Here is a 7,422-nt window from a genome sequence, read left to right as displayed (position 1 = left end):
GAGCTCCGAAAAAACTCATTTATGAGTATCTTGAAAGAAATTAATCGACGAGCGTGTAAAAAACTCGTTGATGATATCTTGAAAGAAATTAATTGATGAGCCTAAAAAACATGAGTATCTTGAAAGAAATTAATTGATGAGCCTAAAAAACATGAGTATCTTGAAAGAAATTTTGAGCTCCTAAAAAACTCATTTATGAGTATCTTGAAAGAAATTAATCGATGAGCGCTTAAGAAAAATCTTGATTACCTTAAAAATTTTATTGACGAGAGCCAAAAAAAGAGGGGGAGCTCGTTGATTATTATTTCAAAATAAGTCATTATTTAAGCATAAAAAATAATTTAAAATTATTCTTTTTTCCAAAAAGAAATTTTCGGAATTTTTTTCCGGATTTCCGATTTGGAACATTTTTTCTGTGTGACCATTCAACCATTCAACAGACCATTCTGTGTGACCATTCAACAGAAATAAATTTGTAATAAACATGAAACAATTTAATTTTTTTACACGAGGTTAATGGAAAACCAAAACAACAAATTACTTTAATATTACCTTATAATACATGTAATTAGAAAGTTAATTAGAAAAGAAAATCGAGTCTAAATCAGTGTTCAGTTTTTCAAACTTCTCCAAACACCCAAATTATGCAATTTCGTCACGAATTGGAAGGGCGGGCAAAAATTTTAAATACCTCTGCCGTATGAAAATATGAAAGCGCTACATAAAAATTGAAACTCACAGATACCCGAGGACGCCAAAGCAAAGATTGGCTTCTTTTCCCATCATGAAGATTGTTTGATTGGCGACTTTCTTGGCGACAAATTCACCGACCCGCCACCATTCATTTTTGGTTTTGTTTTCCTTCACCAGCTGACTCGTAGAAAACGGCGGGAAACGTCGTTTGTGTTATTTGGTCCCGGTTTTCTATACGGATTATTTATTGTTCATTCAAGCTTTTGTTTGGAACAATGGATATCTCGGGAGATCGTCTAAAAAACTCGCCATGACGTTGGATCCCAAAAAAGTGAGCTCCATTTTTTATGAATTAATTTTTTTTCTCGCTCTCCAAAACGTATAAAAAGGGCAATTAACTCTTTAATTGGCAAGCATTGAAATATCCGGAGGAGAAAATTTTTGAGAGGTTATGTCAAAAATATTAGATTTCTCTCCTGAATTGGCTATTAAATGACAAAAAAGTTAATTAATTAATTAATTGACAACACTCCCTCTCCCCCCCCCCCCGCTCCTGCAAGTACACCTGTATTAAAGTCACTCTTTTAGGGCGGTATTCACCGACATGGTTTAAGCTATAATTACAATTTTTTGATAAGAGATCGACACGGATTGGTTAAATTCAAGGTTTTAACCAATCTATGTTGATCTCTTATCCAAAAATTGTAACTACAGGTTTAAACCATGTCGGGCCCTTAGTGATTCACATACCTGCACACTATTTTGGTCACTCACATGTTTCCACATTATTCTGGTCACTCACATACTTGCACACAGTTTTAGTGTCTCACATGCTTGCATGCTGTTTTGGCCCACATATGCTTGCACGTTGTTTTGTTCACTCACATGCTTGCACATTGTTTTGTTCACTCACATGCTTGCGCATTTTTTTGGCCTACACATGCTTGCGCATTTTTTTTTGGACTACACATGCTTGCACACTGTTTTGGTCGCTCACATGCTTGCATACTGTTTTGGTCGCTCACATGCTTGCACACTGTTGTAGTCACTCACATGCTTGCAAACTGTTGTGGTCACTCACATGCTTGCACACTGTTGTGGTCACTCACATGCTTGCACACTGTTGTGGTCACTCACATGCTTGCACACTGTTGTGGTCACTCACATGCTTGCACACTGTTGTGGTCACTCACATGCTTGCACACTGTTGTGGTCACTCACATGCTTGCACACTGTTGTGGTCACTCACATGCTTGCAAACTCTCTAGGTTACTTTTTTTTTAGTTACTCACCAAACCCAGTTTTAACTAAAACCCTCACTAAACTGTAGATTATATCTAACTGATATATATACTAGCTATAATACCCGGCTCTGCCCGTGTTTTCTTCAATGAGGCTTTTTGGATCACGTGATATCTCCCTCTTTCTATTTTTGAGGGACATTAGACTGTGTACAAGTTAACCAATATGGGGACTTCCTGCGTGACACATGAAATAAAAAAAATCTATATTTAAAGAAACGTAGAAAGGAATATATTTTTTTTATTCTTTTTTAAGGGGTGCTAAGTGTTTCGATTCCCCTCCTCCTTGAATTTCAAGTTACCCAAATCTGCCTATTTCAGCTTTCAAAAATGCTTAATTAAAGCTGTGGAATTTTTTTGATGTTCTTTTCTACGGGCAATAATTAATTTTAAAATATCCTGAACTACATGAATTTATGCAGTTGAATATCAAAAGACAATACGGAGACATTAATTTTCATGTTCGAGAAGATATAAATAAAAAGTAGAAATCACTGTTATATTGCATGGATATCCAACTCAAAAGTAGGTCCAGGGCTAATTACGAACTCAATATTTCAAAAATCGAGAATTCAATACAATTTTTAAAATTATTGATGTGGCGGAAAAATTATACAAATACAACGCCACAACAGGCAAATTGCCCAACGAGGTGGCTGACTTAAGACATCATGGATCCCCGAGCCATTTTTTTGGAGGCCCTACCTACTACTGCTACACCACACATGCATCCCCCCCCCCCCCCAACGAACCGGTACATGCGGGAATGTGCGTGTACGTGTAGTGCAACCTGACGTAAAGTTTGTTTCTGTGTAATGCTTGTTATGTGTAATGCTGTCATCTGCCCCCAGTTTTTCTAACTATGAGTGAAGTGTTATGGTTGAATGATTTACCGTTGTAGGACTGTTGCTCTCTGTGGCGAGACTTTTTAACGGGGAGATCGGCTCGCATTTGCGCCTTGAAGTTGGGAACCACAGAAAACCAACTTCAGCCGACCACCACTGTGGGGTTCGAACCCGGATCCTCGCATCACGAGTCCGGCACTATAACCACTCGACCACTACAGCGGCTGACTATTCCACTGACTATTTCCGCATTCTTACTTACCGTAAGAATCGGCAATTTTAACACTGATTTCTATGGGGATCTACCCTTTGCCTGACCCTCAAAGTGATGCTGGTAATGATTATGACGTGTATTCGAAAAGCCTCATGAAAAATGTGGCAAACCATTATAAAAGCATAAACTATTATTATACATATATATATATACATACTGGTTGCATTAAAGAAGTGGCAAACCATTGTAAAGGCATATATAGTACGTCTGAAACGCATTGCTAGGGAACCGCCGTAACCAAAGTAAACGTTCGGAAAGTGATTGTTGAGGCTCAAAAACTATTGTTGCCCGACAGTTTTTTTGCCCATTTCGAGCATATTTTCCTGCTCTGACGAACTTTTAAACTAGCCTATCGTTCAAGTCGGATCAAATTTGGTATACATGCAAAATTTGGCGACGATCGATCTAAAATTGTACACACACAGACATACAGAAAATCAATTTATATATATAGATATGTAATTGATTTTCTGTGTGTGTGTGTATGTTCTCTATACAAATCTACAATTTTAGATCGATCGTCGCCAAATTTTGTATATATACCAAGTGGGACCAGACTTGAACGATAGGCTACTTTAAAATTTCGTCAGAGCAGGCAAATGCCCCAAATGGGCAAAAAAACTGTATAGCAACAATGGTTTTTGGGCCTCAACAATCACTTTCCGAATGTTTACTTTGGTTACCGTGGTTCCCTAGCAATGCGTTTCAGACGTGCCTTTACAATGATTTGCCACTTCTTTAATGCAACCAGTATGTATATATATATGTAAAGTATAATAGTTTATGCCTTTATAATGGTTTGCCACATTTTTCATGAGGCTTTTCGAATAGACGGTCATAATCATTACCAGCATCACTTTGAGGGTCAGGCAAAGGGTGGATCCCCATAGAAATCAATGTTAAAATTGCCGATTCTTACAGTAAGTAAGAATGCGGAAATAGTCAGTGGAATTTTCCGCCACATCAATAATTTTAAAAATTGTATTGAAGTCTCGATTTTTGAAATATTGAGTTCGCTTAGAGATATACGAAGCCCAGGGGATTAAATATGAAGTAATTATCAGGATCTACTTTTGAGTTGGATATTCATGCAATAACATTGATTTCAACTTTTTATTTATATCTCCTCAAGCATGAAAATTAATCTCTCCATATATTGTTTTTTAATACTCAACTTCATAAATTCACATAGTTTAGGTTGTTTTAAAATTAATTATGGGCCCGTAAAGTATATCGAAGAAATTCCGCAGCTTTAATTAAGCATTTTTTGAAGCAGAAACAGGCAGAAATAGATAACTTGAAGTTCAAGGGGTGGGGAATCGAAATACCCAGCGCCCCTTAAAAAAGGAAAAAAAATATATATATATATTCATTTCTACGTTTCTTTAAATCTAGATTAGTTTCTTTCATGATTCGCGCAGGAAGTCGCCGTATTGGTTAACTTAGACACGGTTTGCATGTCCCTCAAAGAAAGAGGGAGGTATCACGTGATCCAAAAAGCCTCATCGAAGAAAACCCGGGCCAACGCCGGGTATTATAGCTAGTCCATTTGTAATACAAAGCCCATAAAGAAAGATTATGGTTGCCCTTATCTAAGTATCGATAGCTTGTCTCGATTCCTTTCATTCTGAACATCGTATTTCTTTTTTTTAATGTATCAATTGTGATAGAATTCATGACGACCGGGGGGGGGGGGGAGCTATTCCCTTATCTTCTTCGCATCCCTGTTAGAAAAAAATTTCCCGTGACCAGTGCCGTTTTAACGCATGGGCCTACCCGGGCACGGCTTCAAGAGAAGAGGGGCCTCAGAAAAATGAGAAGTATGTAGTTGAATTTTTCGGAAATTGGTGAGGTAGGGCCTCAGAAAAATCACTTGGCCACGATGCTTTTAAGACGGCCCTGCCCGTGACCACCACAACCTGAAATTGTCCCTTACCAATCGATACTGATACCCCGCCCCTGCCGAAGCACTCGAGCTACAGTATTTTGGTAAGTCATGGTCCATCCTATCCATTCCGTTGAAAAAAAATAATTCGAAAACTTCAGTCACATTCCCCGACATTTCTTTCCTTTAATTCGAAATTATTTCTTCCATTTATTGCGTTCTTCCAATGTGAACATGTTCATAAATTCTAGGCCAGTGGTCCAATCTTATTTGCAAAATTTTCATTCACACCAACAATGACGACTTCCGGAAAGAAGAGGCGGGGAATAAACTAAACGTCATGTGAATGGTTTGTAGCGAAAATCCCCGTTACCGGGAACTTCCAGGGATGTTTTATTGCACATGTGAACGGGGCTATAATGTATTGTAATTAAATGCGATTAGATGGATAAATGTATTTACACCAACCAGGATCATAACAACAACTGCAGCTCAACCGAAAAGAAAGCCAAAGTAAGTCACCCGAAGCATACATGTTTTTTTTTTGTTGATAAAAAGGAACCTTATCAGGGCCAGTGGTGATATTCACCGTAATAGTATGTATCATTATTATTTCTTTTTCAAGAACACTGTCATGCAGAATCAATTTGACCTCAAGGGCTTCTGTGCCATTACTTTCTGTTATCATCATCATAATTAAAGCTGTTTATAGACTTGGTAACGCAGGTCTGGGCATATGCAGATAGTTCTTTGGTCTTTACTTCTGTCTACTGTCATATGAAGAAATTTCAGCGAGATGCTGAAATTCAGAGTCGGAAAGTTTGTCAAATAAGTCATTCTGCCAATTTTTTAGTGTACGCTGGGATGTTCAACGCACCCGAATCTTTTCTAATGTTGACATTCCTGACGAACCAAGGAAGTCCCGTGTATCGCCTGAGAATTTTTTTTCTGAAATCTTCCGAGGGCTATTAGGTTCATTCGTCGTGCGAACAGCCGCACAGGAGCAGAATACGGTAGCACCGGTCTGATTACCGTCTTGTAGAATGTAGAGTATGATTTTATTGCGTATTGAATACAAACACAACGCCACAACATGCAAAATGTCCAACGAGGTGGCTGAGAAAAAGATGCCCATAGTAAATATGGATGTCATATATTTCCAAAAATACAGCAACCCAATTGAAAATGACAATTAGAGAGATTTTCGCGCGGACCCGTATTTCATAGCAAAACCACTCCCTAATATAAATACAAAAGAAATTTTTAGCCGCCTTTATTTTGAGCCGCTGTGGTGGTCGAGTGGTTATAGTGCCGGACTCGTGATGCGAGGATCCGGGTTCGAACCCCACAGTGGTGGTCGGCTGAAGTTGGTTTTCTGTGGTTCCCAACTTCAAGGCGCAAATGCGAGCCGATCTCCCCGTTAAAAAGTCTCGCCACAGAGAGCAACAGTCCTACAACGGTAAATCATTCAACCATAACACTTCACTCATAGTTAGTAAAGCTGGGGGCAGATGACAGCATTACACAGAAACAAACTTTACGTCAGGAGGAAAGAGACCACATGCGCGTCACTATAATCTTCAATTATTATCCATGACTGTTGGATGCTAAGCTATTTCCCTGCACACACACACGATAAGACAAACTATTCTTGTTACCATAAGAGGGTTTGTAAAACTTCCTTAATATATATAATATATATATAAAAAAAGGAATTTCCCCACTATCCCCCCATTTACGACGTGTGACGTCATTTCGAAAGGGAAAAAAAAAACAGAGGCAAAAGAATTTTTGCCCCACAAGAAATTCCTTAGGGATTGTTTTCAGAAGCGGGGATTCTTTTTACATGAAGTAGGGAATTTTTAGGAACAATTAGGGATTTTTTGTGATTATCGTAAAAATTTGGGAGTTAAGAACTTTTCGGGAGGTCGAGAGATATGAAGCTGAAATTCGGGAGACTTGGCAGCTATGCTGTACAGCCTAGAGCGCTGTCATCGGCATAAAGAGTCGTGAAGCCTTAAGAACAACTGGAAAGTCGTGCAACAAAATAAGTTTATTAATTTTCTTATGAAAAATAATATGTTAACTTACGCATCTATCAAAAGTTTAATTACGAACACTCAAATGAATTTTGATTGTAATAACCAGCAATTATTTCAATTTTTCTTCCTCAAAAGTGAAAAAACGAAAAAAAAGTCGTTTAAAGATGGAAAACGCGCAAATTGGAGTAAACACCAATCAAAATGAGTCTAAAGTAGTCAGGGAAATAAATATATCACAAAAGTAAATTATGAGTGTCCTTTATCCGTTCCCTGGACGAATTTGAGATACTCAGAGGGGATGGACGGATTTACGAATTCAGCTGTAGCAAAAATTTCGACTGCTCCTGACTACAGCTACACGACTATGCTACTTGGATGTTGT

General features: G+C 38.1%; 1 protein-coding gene across 1 annotated transcript in view; it reads left to right on the top strand.

Moving 5' to 3' along the window:
• Positions 1-5,999: 5,999 nt before the first annotated feature.
• LOC149081228 (lactadherin-like) overlaps positions 6,000-7,422 on the top strand; it is a 36,204-nt gene continuing 34,781 nt past the window's right edge. The window contains 1 exon segment of the mRNA XM_089238061.1: positions 6,000-6,043. The gene's annotated coding sequence lies outside the window, so the exon portion shown is untranslated.

Source organism: Pholcus phalangioides, unplaced genomic scaffold, assembly GCF_987345545.1.
Source record: "Pholcus phalangioides strain wild (caught in Gottingen) unplaced genomic scaffold, Ppha-v1.0 ptg000010l_1, whole genome shotgun sequence".
NCBI lineage: Eukaryota > Metazoa > Arthropoda > Arachnida > Araneae > Pholcidae > Pholcus > Pholcus phalangioides.
The sequence above is the reverse complement of the archived record's forward strand: the minus strand, read 5'-3'. Positions and strand labels throughout refer to the sequence as shown.